Below are 15,855 nucleotides of genomic sequence, written 5' to 3' on the forward strand. Positions count from 1 at the left end.
ACATTCCTTCATGTGAATTTGGTCGCCTGATTTCCTGAACCTCAATGCAAAGTTTTCGTAAATTTCATTTTGTTTATTTCATCCCATTTTTTTTTCACCCTTTTGAGATCTTGAATCCATCGTTGGAAATACCAGGCTTCCGGCTACTATTTGGAATGCACATATATAAACATGGGCATTTATAAATGCAATGGATTTGTCTTTTGCCTTTATCCGAGACTTTGGTGCTTTTGGTAAAATCCATTGCAGTGACAGACATGCAACCTGTATTTCTTTGCTTCTGGCTCTTTCCGGTATTGCAGGACCACATGTCTATGGGGGAAGATCATAGTGCGTGTACCACATCAGGTCATGCAGAAGCATGGTCAGCCACAGTGTGGCATCTGTAGGGTTGTCCTCCCCATTTCCCACCTTCTATGTGTCTGTTAAGCATCTCAGTACACACATTTCCACCACTTCTTGTCACTGAATGCCCATGAAAGCTTGTCGGTCATTGCCACCTGTTTCCAGGCAGCAGGCACTGGGTGCTGGTGCGGCAGAGGCCTTGCACTTTCCCGGACACTATGTTCACCCCCAGGCCCTCCTGCCACCGCGACAGCCCTGGATTACCCAGGATGCCACAGCTCTGAGCGTTCAGCAACGACACGAGGGGCGAACCCCTCCTGACTGCAGTGTGGCAGGAGCTTCATTGCTCCCATTTGGCCCACGGCCTGGGCGACGGCCCGGGGTAGTTTAAAAGCTGCCTCGTGGGCAGCCCGGGTGGCTCAGCGGTGTAGCGCCTGCCTTCGGCCCGGGTGGTGGTCCTGGAGACCCGGGATCGAGTCCCGCGTCGGGCTCCCTGCGTGGGGCCTGCTTCTCCCTCTGCCTGTGCCTCTGCCTCTTTCTCTGCATCTCTCTGTGTCTCATGGATAAATAAATAAAATCTTAAAAAATAAAATAAAATAAAAGCTGCCGCGTGCTGCAGGAGTGGCTCCTAGCGGTGCTTGATGGCGGACGTTTCCGGGAGACCTGGGCCTCTGCGGCTAGTGCCCGGCAGCCCCCGCGGCTAGTGCCCGGCAGCCCCCGCGCCCGGCAGCCCCCGCCACTCAGGCGGCCGCCATTTCCCGGAAGTGACGTTGCTGGCGCTCGAGGGCCCGTTTTCAGGCGCTCCGGCTTCTGCGGCCTGGGATTCGCTGCCTCCCCGCCTGGAAGAGGGCGCGGCCCCGCGCTGACCCCACGTCCTGGAGAGACGCTCGGCCCCCCTGTGAAGAAGAAGCTGCCCTCACCCCACCCGCTGCCCGGCCACCGCAGCTACTACGTCTCCACAGAGGCCCGGAGGCCCAGGGAGAGGTAGGCGTGGAGGCCGCACGCGCGTGTTGAGCAGACGGTTGTCAGCACTCGCCTCAGTGCGGTAAGGCTGTGGGGAACCCGGGGAGCCTCGGCGGACGGGCTGATGGGCAGCGACGAGCTAAGCGCAGAGTGCGGCGTCGGCTGGTCCCAGAGGCGGAGGATGGCCGAGAAGATGGCTCCAAAGGCTGCGACTGGAAAAGAGTGTGGAGGCCGGAGGAGGGGAAAGCCGGGCCTGTTCCGTCAGACGGCGTTGAAGCAAGACACAGGCCCTCCGGTTAGAGGCCCCGATGCCTGGCGGCGCTTTTATACAAATCGCTTGTATTGATCAGTTTTGTGTTTCACTGTGGCCGTGCTGCCCAGCAAACAACGCCAACATATGTGCGGCTCTCAACCATCAACATTTCCCCTTTACTCCCGAGTTCGTGGCTTGGCTCTGGCTCTGCCGGATTCAGGCCGCATTGTCTGGGCGCAGTTTGCAGGTTGAGATTCGGTTACTCCATGTATCATGCGTCACATCATCTCCTTTGGGTCCAGTAGTAGTCACCTGGGGAATGTTGTTTTGTGGAAACGGTGGACTGAGTACTGAGTGGAGACATGATGCCCCCTAAGACTTCAGAAAATACTGTAACTTCGGGCCGCATCCCTTTGGCCCAAGCATGTCATATGGCCCAGAATTAATTAATTAATTAATCGCCCAGAATTTATTTATTTATGGCCCAGAATTAATTAATTAATTAAGCCCATAATTTAATACACTCCAGTCCTAGTGAGCCATGGCAAGGACAAAAAGGAGAGGAATCCTTAGAGACAGATCTTTAACTTTTTTTTTTAATTTTATTTATTCATGAGAGACACACCCACAGAGAGAGAGAGGCAGAGGGAGAAGCAGGCTCCATGCAGGGAGCCCGATGTGGGACTCGATCCCGGGACTCCAGGATCACTCCCTGGGCTGAAGGCGGCGCTAAACCGCTGAGCCACCCAGGCTGCCCCAAATCTTTCACTTTTATACAGCCTTCTCCTTCATTCTCTACTTATATACTACATGAGTCTGGAGAGGGCAGCAGAAAAATCTGACAAACACCATATTGGAATCTCCTCTTCACCCTGAGGAACAGAGCTTTGTCACTGTGTCAACCTGTTTTTCCTCTTTTTCTAAGATAGTTTATCTTCCTGAGAGTGTCCCAGCAAAGGGATGCCTAGCAGGCCTACCCCACCAGTTCGTTGAGTATGCTGAAACCCACTTAAAACCAGCAGTAGACATATTCATGTTCAAGCCGAGGAGGTCTTTTGATTCTTTTGATACATGTAAATCAACCTATTTGTGGAAAAAAATGGAACTCCGTAGGGTAGGGTACCACTGTAAAGCCACTTTGTTTTCCTCCCACTGCCTCTTTTAACCTGCTCGGGGCACTAGTTTTTTTTTTTTTTTTTTCTCTTTGGATAAAAAATTGAGTAGGTTTGGTGACTTTTCTTGTCACTTTCAGATAATGGAATGTCCGCCAGTCACTATTGTATATTAGGATAACTTCATTTCACTAATTAACATGTTCAGTGCAGTATCAAATCCCAATCCTAGACTTTGTTCTGTTTTTTCGGCTTGTGTCAGCTGTGGCTGCAAGCTAACACAGAATGACCATGTGGCCAACTTTTTCATTTACCTGCTTCATGTCTGTTCCTCCCCTACTTGCTAGGCTGCCCTGGCCCTCCAGGGTTGGAAGCTAGTAGGCAGAGGAGGTAAGGGGTGAAGATGGTACTGAGGAAAACTGCCATTCGTTTCTCTTGGCCTTGGAAGGCATTTGAAACTGAAGTATTGTCTTATGGGAACATCTGTGATCATCTTTCCTGAGTTCTCAGACTAAATCCTTTGTTTTTTTAAATAAGACCTTTATTTTGTTATTATTATTTTTTTAAACACAGGCAGAGGGAGAAGTAAGCTCCATGCAGAGAGCCTGACGTGGGACTTGATTCCCGGTCTCTAGGATCAGGCCCTGGGCTGCAGGCGGCGCTAAACCACTGAGCTACCTGGGCTGCCCCTAAATCCTTTGAGTAGTAAGAAGCTCCCATGCAAATAGCTTGTAACACCCTCCTCCGTCCCATTACTACTCTGGCCTCTCTCTGCTGAGATAGCCTTACCCTGGCCAGTGCCCAGGCAGATGTCTTATAGCGGGCTTCACATTTGGACTTAACAGACAACACAAAACACACACTTGAACTTCTGTGGGTGGTAATGCAGGCATTTCCTGAATTCTACCTTTTCATTATTGCCACAAAGGGTTTCAGCTAGCAGTTGGCCAAAAACGAGGCACCATTTTACTGTAATTCCTTAAATTCCAAAAGACAACTCTGAGTTGCCCCCAGGAAAATCCTCTCATGTAACTGAAGGTCAGAAGAAAGGACTCCCCTCTCCAAAGTGGGAAAAGGTGTAGGTGGAGCGGAAGGGGTATGTTAGGGACGTTGCTGTAGCACACAGAGGACCTTTTCCAGGGAAACACTTCCTTCTGCAACCTTCATCTTTTTACTTCCTCAGGGTGGGTATTGACTAATGATTGTAGAACAAGTTTTTGTCCCCTTTTGTGAGTCCTCTGTAAGTGGCCTGGCACTTTCCTATTCGATTGTGGAGATGCCTGACTGCAATGTACTTTTGGCACTTCTTTCTAGAGTCATAGACTCTTCGAATTTTAAGAGAGCTGAACATCTTCCTAATTTCATAAATGAGAAAATAAAGTTTCTGAGAAGTTAAGCAAATCTTCCTAGGTTAGACAACTTTTTGGTATAAAGATACTCAAACTGTATATAGCCTGTGGGCCCAATAACCTCTCTTTTCTCAAATTTATCATCTTTAAGATGAGATAATAATTGTACCACATAAGGTGGTAAGTCAAGACTTATTGTAAAGGTTAAACGAGTTAGTGATGAAAAGCTTTCAGTGGAATGTGACCCAAGGAAAGCACTCTATGGTTGTTTCTTCTCTGTTCTCCTTCCTTCTTTCTGTAACTTCTCTTTCTACCTCTTCCTCTTTCACTGAAGATCCACATGCCTAATATTAAGAACACAAGCAAGCAGAACTAAAAGTGCTATTAATCATCAGTCATAAAGCCTAATGTTGTCAAAGGGACAGGAACCTTCCTCCCTTGCTGGTGAACTTCCAGACTGTGACATTACCTCTGCTCTATAATAGCAAACAATTTAAGAAAACCTTGGGGCACCTGGGTGGCTCAGTGGTTTAGTGTCTGCCTTTGGCTCAGGTTGGATCTCGGGGTCCTAGGATAGAGTCCTGCATCAGGCTCTCTGCAGGGAACCTGGTTCTCCCTCTGCCTGTGTCTCTGCCTCTCTCTGTGTGTCTCTCATGAATAAATAAAATCTTAAATAAAAGAAAACCTTAATGTCCCAAAAAAAGGGGGCAGTTCAAGGGAATTATGGGCCATTGTCCAATGAAACATGGCATGGTTACTAAAAAGTCATGGGCAAGTACAAAAATGCATTAAATGAACAAAGTTAATTTCTGAAACTGTGCTATAGTGTGATATAAATTTTGAAAACAAAGAGATGACATATATTTTATTTCTGAAAGATAAACCTGAAGTTATGAACCACAGTGGTCATCTTTGGATTTGAGGCTATTGGTGACTTTTATTTTTGTATTGTATTCTCAAACATTTGTACAATAAACATTTTTTCTTAAAAAGGGTAGAAGGTGATAGTGGAGTTGAAAAATAGTGCTTGGCTTTAGAATTAATGGATTTTTTCAGACTGATGTGCTGTTGGACATAGGAAGCCCTAACCCTGCAGATAGGCAGAAGTCTGTGCTCACTGATACTCTGCCCAGGGGCGGTGGTAGAAATGTGGAGAATAAGAGACTCCTTTTGGCCAGGAGCAGCGGTTTCATCTGAGACAAGCCTCCAAGGCTTCATAACGTGCTCAGGAAACTTGTATAAAGACAGTAAAGCTGACAGGAGAAATAAAGGAATGTTTTCAGTCAGTGAAACAGTTTTAAATGTCTGCTTTTCCAGAGAAATTGATGAGAAATAATAGTCTCTTCACTCATTTCATTTTTCTTTAAAAAAAGCTGAGCTACAAAATGAGATGTGATGTTATAGGAAAATAGGGGGGACCATGGACTGAGTGTAGGCACTATTTCCTTGAAGCAAAAGGAAGAGAAAATAACTCTTTCAGTGAGGAGAACTTTCCTCCTTGTTTCATTTGAAGGATGTCCAAACCAGGTAACCAGCAAGTGTTCAGACATTCTTAAAATGGCTGTGCGTGAATTCAGTGAGACATCTGAAAATTTAGCTCTTATGTGGTGCTTCTCCTTACTAAATGGAAGAAAGCTTCCATATTAAATTGAATTTAAAAATTTCTGACCCTAAGAAAGGAACCAAGGATCAATGACAACTGAATTTCAAGGGATTTATTTTAAACAAATAGTAGTGGAAAAGTTGAATTTGTAATAAAAAGTTTTTTAAAAAAAATATCAAAGCTGTTTACATCCATGAAATTCCTTTTTCTTGTATTATTATTATGTTCTGCACACATAAGGTCTAACCTTATATAGTCTGTTTGTCTATGTTAAGGGGGGTTCTTTTGGGGAGGAAAAGCAAAATGAATATCTGTTATTTTATAATACTATGAAAATCTAAAATGACATGCTATTTTATACTGAGGCTCCATTTTAATAAGACAGAACTCTAGATATGGTTTAGATGATTATGCTCGACCAAATATGGAAACAATTGGCTCAAAAAGCAGTCTAAGTGGTGGCTTCAACTAAAAGTAATAATGTCAGACTTTCAACGTCCCATTAGGGTAATTATGGTGACGCCTATGGTTATGGTCTATGAATTGAGATTGCTACAGGACTTGCAGTCATGAAAGATTGGTTCCTTGGGTCATTATGAAAAAGGTTCAGACTTCAGAGCTCTTGAGATACTTCCTATTCATAGTAACTCAAATTAGGAAATTTTATCTGCAGTAGACAAAGCTCTCATTTGTTAAGATTCCTATTACAAGGACCAATGTTTAGTCAGTCTCTGCAATACAGAGCCTAAGAGATGGTGTAGGCTCTGTATTTTCTCTCTTGATTGTGGTAATTAACTGCTGGTCTCTTGTCAAGTACAGGTCAGAGTAGTGTTATGATCCAGGGTAGAGCAAGATTGACATATAAATTTGTTCCTGTGATAAGCAATCCAAATAGCAAAGCATGGCTCTAGAGAAATCCAAATCTTGTCAAGAGCTGTGATTTTCTCAACAAAAGGAAAGATCCAGAGCAATGATCAAAAAAACTCTACAAGTCAAAAAGAAGAGGGAGTAGGGCATCTTGGCAGGCAATGATCACGACTGATCCAATAATGTTTAAATGGACCAATAACTATTAAAACAATACCTCATTCAGAATCTGATAGAGATCCAGGTTTAAAGGCCAGGAAGCTGCAAGGCTGTGATCAAGCTTTCACTACCAATAATTGCCCTGCTGCATCTCAATTATTGGGCTAAGTTGGTTAGTATGCTTTACAAATAAATGGCTTTTGAAGAAGTAAGAATAATCTATAGCTTTTCTCCTTATAATACCTAGCTTTAACCAATTTCAGAGAGGAAATTAAAGTTATGACCCTGTTCAATTTTCCTTAATATAGTCATGACTTACGGTATTCTTTTTTCTTTTTTTTAAGAATTTGTTAAAAAAGATTTTATTATTCATGAGAGACACACACAGAGAGAGAGGCAGAGACATAGGCAGAGGGAGAGGCAGGCTCTGTGCAGGGAGCCCGATGTGGGACTCGATCCCAGATCCCAGGATCACGGCTTAAGCCGAAGGCAGATACTTAACCACTGAGCTACCCAGGCAACCCAAGATTTTATTTATTTATTAGAGAGAGGGACAGACAAGTAGACCTCACACTGAGCACAAAGCCTGACATGGGACTCAATCCCAGGACCCGAAATTCTGAGCTAAGCCATAACTCTGAGTTGAATGATTAACCAACTGAAACACCCAGGTGCCTGACTTAGGGCATTCTATTGTTCTGCACACTTGTTACAGGATAGAAATGTGTTGACCACTGATCTGTTATAATAAGGGGCAAATGTATTTAAAACAGACTATACTTCAATTCCTATAGAACTATGTTCACATTCATGGTGATTAAATATTAATTACATTCCTCTCTCCATGAAATACTACCGGGAAAATAAGAATTTTAAATGATATTCCTAGGTTCTACCATGATGACACTTATCAGAGACATCAGTGATATCAAAGAATCGCATACTAAAATGGCATTTTTGCCTGTAAAGGAAAGAAAGCTTGTTTTAAAAGCTTTGCAAATGTTTTAATGCTAAAAATTTATTCAAACCCTTTAAAAAGAAAGAAGGTACACAACAGAAAGTGTTCTGAGTTATTTTCATAAAGAGATGCTCAAAATGGATTGTCTTTACTAAATGAAAGAAAAATACACTGAAATTTATCCATGTTGTGTTTAGAGCAATACATGTAGCAGATAACAGGAAGAATATTCCTCATAATTCTCAACACTCAGTTGCTCACCCTGAAAACTAGACCTTTCTAAACAAACCAGGAAACCTTTGGATAAGGTTTGCTCGACTAATAATCCTTTTCTTCTTTCTGAGTTACTCCTGCTCATTGCTGTCAGTAATGGATTTAAGTGAAAACAGGAAGAAACGTGTAAGCGGAGCCCACAGATTGCAGTATGTCACTATCTTCTTGCTGTTTTTTTCCTTTGGCATAACATTTACTCATACCTATCTTAACTTCCAGTCTTTACCCCTGTAGTCGAGTAAGATGCCAGACACGATTATAATTTATTCTTTTCAAAAGATAGGAAAAGCCTCTGACTCAGCCAAATAAACAAAAGCCCCCTTAGCAATTAGCTGGCCAGTTGTATGGTTTCTGAGATCCCCCATCCTTATGCATGGGCACAATCTGCATAGCTCCTTCCGTAAAGAGAATGGAATGAGTCCCCGGTCCCTGTGAGCATACAGGGATGACAACTTTCTGTAATAATTGCCTTCTATTCCATTCCTGCTTCCCATATTTTTAAAAGAAAATTTTATCATGCCAACCCTCGGCTTAGAGCCTCAGCTGAGACCTGACAAAGAGTGTTGTACTTTATAACATGGATGAACATGGTTTGAGGAATAAAGAATATTTGTAAAACATGTTGAGGGGCATAGAGCACACCATCCTGGGAGCAGGGAGAGGAGGGAGGTTGAAAGTGAGTAGATGGAAGCATCTAACTGCTTAAGATAAGGTCTTATCTGTGACTTTCCATGTAAAAAATTAATTTTTTCTCGAAGGAGGGAGAGAAAGAAAATGTAATGGGGAGAAGAGATGTGGCCACACCACCCTGTTTGTTCTATCCCAGTTGTGGACTCAAGTGATGAATCCAATTGCAAGACCGAACAGGTGTTGTTTTTTTTTTTTGCTGGGAAAACAGCCTCCCATTGTTATGTTCATGATATGTCACTAATTTTTAAAATAAATCTAAATGGTTATGAGAAGATGGAAATAGAGCGATGTTATTAGAATCTTACTTCGAGGGCAGCCATGGTAGCTCAGCGGTTTAGCGCCACCTTCAGCCCAGGGTGGGATCCTGGAGCCCCCGGTCGATTCCCGTGTCGGGCTCCCTGCGTGGAGCCTGCTTCTCCCTCTGCCTGTGTCTCTGCCTCTTTCTCTCTCTTTGTGTGTCTCATGTATAAATAAATAAAATCTTAAGAAAAAAGAAAATAATCTTACTTTGACACTTTCCTTATTCCAGAGCACCCTGCTCTACACATAAAATGTCAAATTATTTCTACTTGTGAGAGTCTTCTTTTCAGTATGAGATCACTCTTCTTGTAGGACAATTATTTATTTATTTAGTGCATGAGCAGGGGGAGGAGCAGATGGAAAGAGAGAGAGAGAGTTTTAGGTAGAATCCGTGCCCAGCCTGGAGCCTGATGTGAAGTTCTATCCCATGACCCAGAGATTATGACCTGAGCTGAAATCAAGTCGACTGAGCACCCAGGGGCTCTCTTTATCCTGACTTTCTAGACTTTGGCTATAGCTGAGTTTGAATAAACCAAATTATGGGCTTCGGTTGTTTCTTCCATTTTGTATTTGATTATTTTGTCATTTCTGTCAATTCTAGTTATATTCCTTTTGTGTGTCATTCCTCTTGTGTCTCATTCCTTTTGTGTATCATTCCATATTTGTCTTATTTTCTTCACAGATTTACTTTTATTGGAATACTTGAATGTGTAGTCTTGGTAATTTATATCTGGACTTAGCTGCATACTTTTTCATACTTTTATACTTTATTTAGTTTCCTCTTTTAGTCAGTCTCTAAATTTGCATATTTGTATTCCTTTTTATGCCTTCCTTAACTTAAAAACAATTATTATTTTCTGGTATGATTTAAGCAAATATAATCATATAGTCACTATTAAATATCAATTATGTGAATGGATTTCACTCTTATCTGTGAAACAGTAGTCCGCGGGCTCCATATCTATACCTTGGTGATTTTACTTAAGGAATGTAGCTTAATTAATGTTATGTCATCATTAGTATTTACTGACGTTTTCCCTTTTTTTCTGTGGTTCTCTTCAGATTGATCCTGAGAATTATGTTATATGGTTTATGTTAGAAAAACGGAGGCATATTTATAATTAGTGAAGGTTCTCAAGTTTTTAAAAAAATTGTTAGTATAGTTACAAAAATAAGACAGCTTTTCTGAATTCATCCTACTGTGGCCAAACTTACTACTCATTTCAAAAGACCTTGATGAGCACCCCCAACTTTTAATCACCTTTGTGAATAACATTGCTCTGGTTTGCCATTCCTGTATTACAATTAAAAAATCATATGTTATTATTATAATATATATATCTTCTTCAATTCACTATACTAAAATTGATTCAGAATTTACTTATTCATTTTAAAAGGCTTTATTTATTTATTTATTCATGAGAGACACAGAGAGAGAGGCAGAGACATAGAGGGAGAAGCAGGCTCCCTGTGGGGAGCTTGATGCAGGACTCGATCCCACAACCCTGGGATCACTACCTGAGCCAAAGGCAAACACTGACCACCCAGTTGCCCCTTACTCAGAATTTTAAAAAACACTTTCATGGGTGTCTTGTTTTCAAGTTACTGAGAATTTGTCAGCAAGTAACCTATGTGTTTGTGAGAAAAGATATCACTACATGCAAAGTATGGTTTTCCCACACGCCACTCATTTCTCTTTGACCAATCTGTATAGGTGTGGCTACTGTTTTGCAAACTGGATTTAGGGAGAAATGCTTCACCTGTAATTCTTCAGGGCAAGCTGGTAGACTGGAACCAAGGAACTTGGACATTTGGAAAGCAGACAACCGCTTCTGGCTGCCTCAGGTGTGAGTCCCAGTCCTTCTCCTTCGTACTGACCTAAAATCAGTGAACTTGCTGCTAGATCATTCCAGTAGTGCATAAATTTTAAGGTTTCTGTCTCCTACAATGCAGAAGCTCTATAAGGCTTAAAAAACATTTCCTTCACGGGAGCCTGGAGAAGGAAACCCAACCAGGAAGACCTAATATAAAAAGCTGGAGTGGAGTCCTGGGCTTGTTGATTGCCAGACTGCCTCTGTGAATTTCTCCTTTAATAACTGGCTTCAATAGGAATTTGCACAACTGGAATATTGATAAGATCTAACCACTTCAAAATCTGCTGTAGGGGAAGAGAGTGCAGATTAGTGTTGCCAAGGCAGTTTGTGGCTATAAATTGTACCTGTCTCATCAGTGGTATCATCAGCCTTTATTGTATTTCTGTTCTTGCCAGAGAGCCTGGTTGTTCTTTAAGTGGCTTGCTTTATCAAAAATATTTTGTTTCTATGTGGGATTTTTGTTTGTGCCAATATTCCCTTTTGGTATAGGAAACAGAAACATGACAAAGAGAGCATTGCATTCTGTAAGAAATGTTTGGAAAAGATAACCAGTGTGTGTTTTCCCTAAAGAAACTATTCACATGTTGAATTTAAGAGGTTTTTGTTGATGTTTTCATATCCTCTAGGATTATGGTAATTATGTTTTAAATTTTTTATGTTTTATTTATTTCTGTATTTTAAGGTGGGTTTTCTGGTTTTGAGGGGTGTAGCATTGGACCATCAGCAATTATTGAAAATTTCAGGAAGTAAGTGAAATTTTGTTGATTTCTTTTGAAGTTTTGAGTATATGTTCCTTTAAGTATATTCAAGAGAGTGTTCTATATATCTCTCCTGAATTAAGCTTGTTCGTTAATCTAAATCTTTTATAATTCACTTTAAAAAATATACATGATTTGTTGATTTCTAAGAATAGTATAGATTTCTAAGAAAGGTAAAATCTTTCCTTAGTAAAAGTTGACCTGTTGGTTTTTATTGTGCTTTGAAATTACTGGATGATATTTTGGGAGGGTGGGGCAGTTTGCATCTTGGTTGGTACTTCATGGTCCATGTTAAACTGAAGACCTGTTTCACCAGGTCTTTCGGATATATTTAGAAATTTCTTGTTTACTTGTATCTAGCCTCTCTGATTTCTTATTTTATTCTCATCTTTCCTAGCTTTTCTTTTATAGTTTACTTTCTAGTTCCATGGTTTTGTTACCTTCTATTATTAGTCCTTTTGCTCATTTCACTTTTGAAATATTTTAAACATTTATGATCTCTAATTGTTTATCTTTTCAACTTTCTTTGAAGTTATCAGTTGTAGTTATTTTAAAGTTTCTTCTGTTTGTTATTGTATCTCTGATTTTCTGGGGTTGTGTTCTTTTGTTATTTGTGCCTGTTTTTCATGGTGGTGTTTTTCCTGAACCACATGTGATTTTCAATCATCTGTTCATCTTTGTATCTCAGAATCTCTATTCCCCTGTCGCCGGAGGCTGTTCTGATAACCAGAGGTTGTCCATGGTGAATACTATTTTGTGTGGAAGGGGGTGGAAGGGTTAGAGTTTCAATGGGTGGGTTTTACCCATAGCTTGCCTTCTGTAGTTTAAAACTAGGTGTTAACACTTCTGTCCTTCCTGTTTTCCTTCATGGATATGTTCTGCTGTAGCCACTTGCTCAGCATTGAAGGAAAGAGGAGCCAAGGGGCATATTTGCTTCTAATGCAATTTCTCATTTCCAGTAATTGCCCTGGGGCCTCTCATGAATTGCTGAAAACAAGTCTGGATAACCTTAGAGACACCCTCACCTCTGCAGCAGTCCATGCCTGTGTGTGTTTGATCTGTGGTTTCCTTTATTAATCTTATCTTGGCTTCTGTTTTTCACAGATTCATCCAAATTTCCAATTCTCTATTGACCTTATTTCTTGTTTAGCAATGATGTTATGGATATAATTTAAGATAAACTTACTTAAATATCTAGCTAAGTATATATCCTACCGAATTTGAGTGGCAGCCATATTAATCTAGTTTCTTTCTCTTGTACTATTTCAGCATTGTTCAGAGATATAGAAGATTGTGGTTGTAAATAGCATCCTCTTTTGCATATGCTTTCTATTTTAAGGATTGGGATTAATCTATTTTAAGGATTAAGGATTAATCTTCATATCAAAGTTTCTATTACTACACTAATAGAAATATGTTTTAATACAAAGAATTATTGTTGAACTAAACAGAAGCATTCTTCATTTAAATCAGATTGATTTCTAATTTTAGGATTTAAGAAACACTTCAAACCCTCAAGTAATATTTTATAATGCAGCACAAGTAGAAGATGTAAGAAACTAAATCTCTTCTTCATTAGCAATCATCGACAATACTACCACTAATGAATATCCAGAATTATTAGCTATGGGAGAAAACATTACAAAAGGCTGCAGTAATTTCTTAGATAAGTTAAGAACATAGCTCTGAAAAATAATTTTTCTTCTTTGGAATTGAGAGATGAGTTGGTTTAGCCTTTTATCTTATTATGTTGAAGCAGAGTGACATGAGATTCAGTGAAGACAGTTTTAAGTTGCACTGCTGTTATGGAGGCTGGTGGACTGGCTCCCAAGGTGTTTTTGGTAACTAGACTTAGAGAGATTAAAATGAACACATCCCTAAAAATATTGAGCTGATGCTGTCATTTTCTCTCTGTTCAGAGCTTCAGTTCATTCCAGGGTCCAAATATTTTGTTGAGAGGCAAGATATTTTGTGTGTTTTTTTTTTTTTTTTTTTGAATCTTCACAAATCCAGTCCAGGTGGAAATACTTATAAATGAAGTAGGGGAGTGCAGCAGCTTAATAATCTTGGGTTTCCTGCCAGAAATAACTTACTAATGCAAAGAAAAGATGATTAAGCAGAAAGAAATGCCTCTATTAGTGGATGTCCTTAATTGAAGCTATGGTGATTATTAAATGTATTATCTCAAAACTTGATAATTTCTATTTCTGAGGTGCTGGAGCATACTGTGTGATTTCTTCAGTTCCACAAGGTATGTTAAGATGATAAGCTATATTAGAAGCTTCTTTCTTGGCTCAAAACAACTCTGAAGGAAGGAAAGTGGGGAAGGGGAAAATAATATGAATAGGCCTTGGATGTTTAAATGGCCACTCAATCATTGTCAGATCAAGGCAGTACAGGTGGACCTTCACTGGGGGATATTGATGGGGCTTGGCCATAGAGAGCAGAATTTGGAAGAGGGCCTCAGCATGGCCTGGAGTATGGCTAGTTTTTTCTCATGGAAAAAGAAGGCTCTTTGTAAAATAGAAAGAGGAAATATACAGTCACAGTAGAGGAATCTGAACCAAAATAAATGAAGAATATGATGAATGATGATCACATATAAATGGAAACCAAATGGACTAATTAGCCCCAAGGAGATGTGAGCTGGTCCCTTTTAGTTCTAAACTTCTGCTTACAAAATAAACTCAGTCATGAAATCATGACTCTCTCTTCTATTTCTTTGGAACCAAAAGGAATAGAGAAAGAGAGTATCTCAAAATATATTTTCTCTATACTTCTACTTTCTTAATATACAATTCCTTTTATTCTCTACATATCTTGCTGCTGAATTGGAAGAAAGGGTCTAAGAACTAAGTATTTTAAGTATTCTGGGCTGGGAAATCAGATTGAGTTTGGGCAATTATCTGCCTCATGCTCTCCCTCCCTTCCTTCCTTCTTTCTACAGATCCTTTAAAGAAAATTATTTACTTAGAGAGGGAGAGAGTACAAATGCACATGAGTGTGGGGAAGGGCAGAGGGAGAGCAAAAGAAATCCTCAATCCTATTTCCTCCTGAGTATAGAGCCCAGTGAAGCACTTGATCCCGGAACCCTGAGAACATGACCCATGGAAATCAAGAGTTGGCCACTTAACCAACTGAGGCACCTGGGTGCCCCAACTTCTTTCTGCTGTTTAAGTTGATGAAGAATGTAACATTTGGGTCTAAAGAAATTAAATATTGAATAGAAGCTTTAGGTAAAATACAAGGCTTCCCTAAGAATGTTTGGTGAAGAAAGAGTGAGTAAATGTAAAGAAACATAATGAGGAAATGAGGTGAGAAGAGAAGGTTACAAAAACAAATCACCTATTTTAAAACTTTTCCCAAAGGTAACCCCATTTTTGGATTATTTCTGCATCCTACTGCAGAATCAATAAGATTTTAACGTCATTTGTTGAGTCTGTGTGCTTTGTACTAGTCAGTGTTTAGGCAATGAATGAAGCATTAAGGAAAACTGATATTCTCCAAATTCAGGTTTCAAAGTTAAGCCCTCAAATTTAGTTTCTTAAGTCTTAGTCAAATTACCTAATAAGTGAAGGGATAGAAATGTGAGTGCGGGGAGAAATGTCTTTGTGTGAACATTAAATCTCTTAGGGCATGGGACTAATTGACATCTACAACAATATTAAAATGGATAAGCAGCTCTGAGTTAGTTATAAATGTTCCCAAGTATTTTAGAGCTTCCTCATCAATTCATACTCTCACTGTAGACTTAATGGCTCCTCCTCATCTCAGAGATACTTAGCAGTAGTTTGGAATAGGTGGAGATCATCCCAGCCTTATGATTAGCATGTAAGATAAGAGGTTTTATATTTTTACTCTGTGCTCCAGGATGGTTACTGATTAGATATAATCTTCGGAAATGAAAATGAAACTAAGCTTTTAATATATATTTGAAGATAAGTCGATGACAGAATCTTTGCTTGGATAGCAACTGTCTAGGCAATGAAGATTAGGGCTTAACTCAGCAGTTATTTAAGTGTGCTTTTTCCCTTTTTGGCATGATGATAATGGCCAATGTAATGCTTTTCATTTTTCTCTAGAGTAATGATGCAGCCTCGAATCATGCCATTGCCTGAAATTACTTTCAGTATTGGCTGGAGAGAGCAGAATGCTCTGATGGTTGAAGAATAAAAATAATAATAATAATAATTAAAAATAGAGGAAGGAGAGGCAGAAATGTGAAAAAGGAGCCATTTCTAGGAGTCGAGTAAAAAAGAGTAGATTGTTAGAGTGAGATTACAAATTTTCTTCAAAATAGAATATGTCATTTCTAAAACAGTGCTCTCTTTTTGCTTTCTTCATTTGACAG

General features: G+C 40.1%; 1 long non-coding RNA gene across 16 annotated transcripts in view; it reads left to right on the plus strand.

The window, feature by feature from the left end:
- The first annotated feature begins 1,139 nt into the window (after nt 1-1,139).
- LOC106557625 overlaps nt 1,140-15,855 on the plus strand; it is a 195,822-nt gene continuing 181,106 nt past the window's right edge. For 8 of the 16 annotated variants that reach the window (XR_005377148.1, XR_005377147.1, XR_005377130.1 and 5 more), the window contains exons 1-2: nt 7,164-8,749; nt 10,587-10,717. This is a non-coding gene — a long non-coding RNA (uncharacterized LOC106557625). Of the gene's footprint in view, nt 1,330-7,163; nt 8,750-10,586; nt 10,718-15,855 lie in introns of those variants that run through there. The other 8 variants (XR_005377135.1, XR_005377139.1, XR_005377145.1 and 5 more) reach the window with 5 other exon arrangements.

This window comes from Canis lupus, chromosome 23 (assembly GCF_011100685.1).
Source record: "Canis lupus familiaris isolate Mischka breed German Shepherd chromosome 23, alternate assembly UU_Cfam_GSD_1.0, whole genome shotgun sequence".
Taxonomy (NCBI): Eukaryota; Metazoa; Chordata; class Mammalia; order Carnivora; family Canidae; genus Canis; species Canis lupus.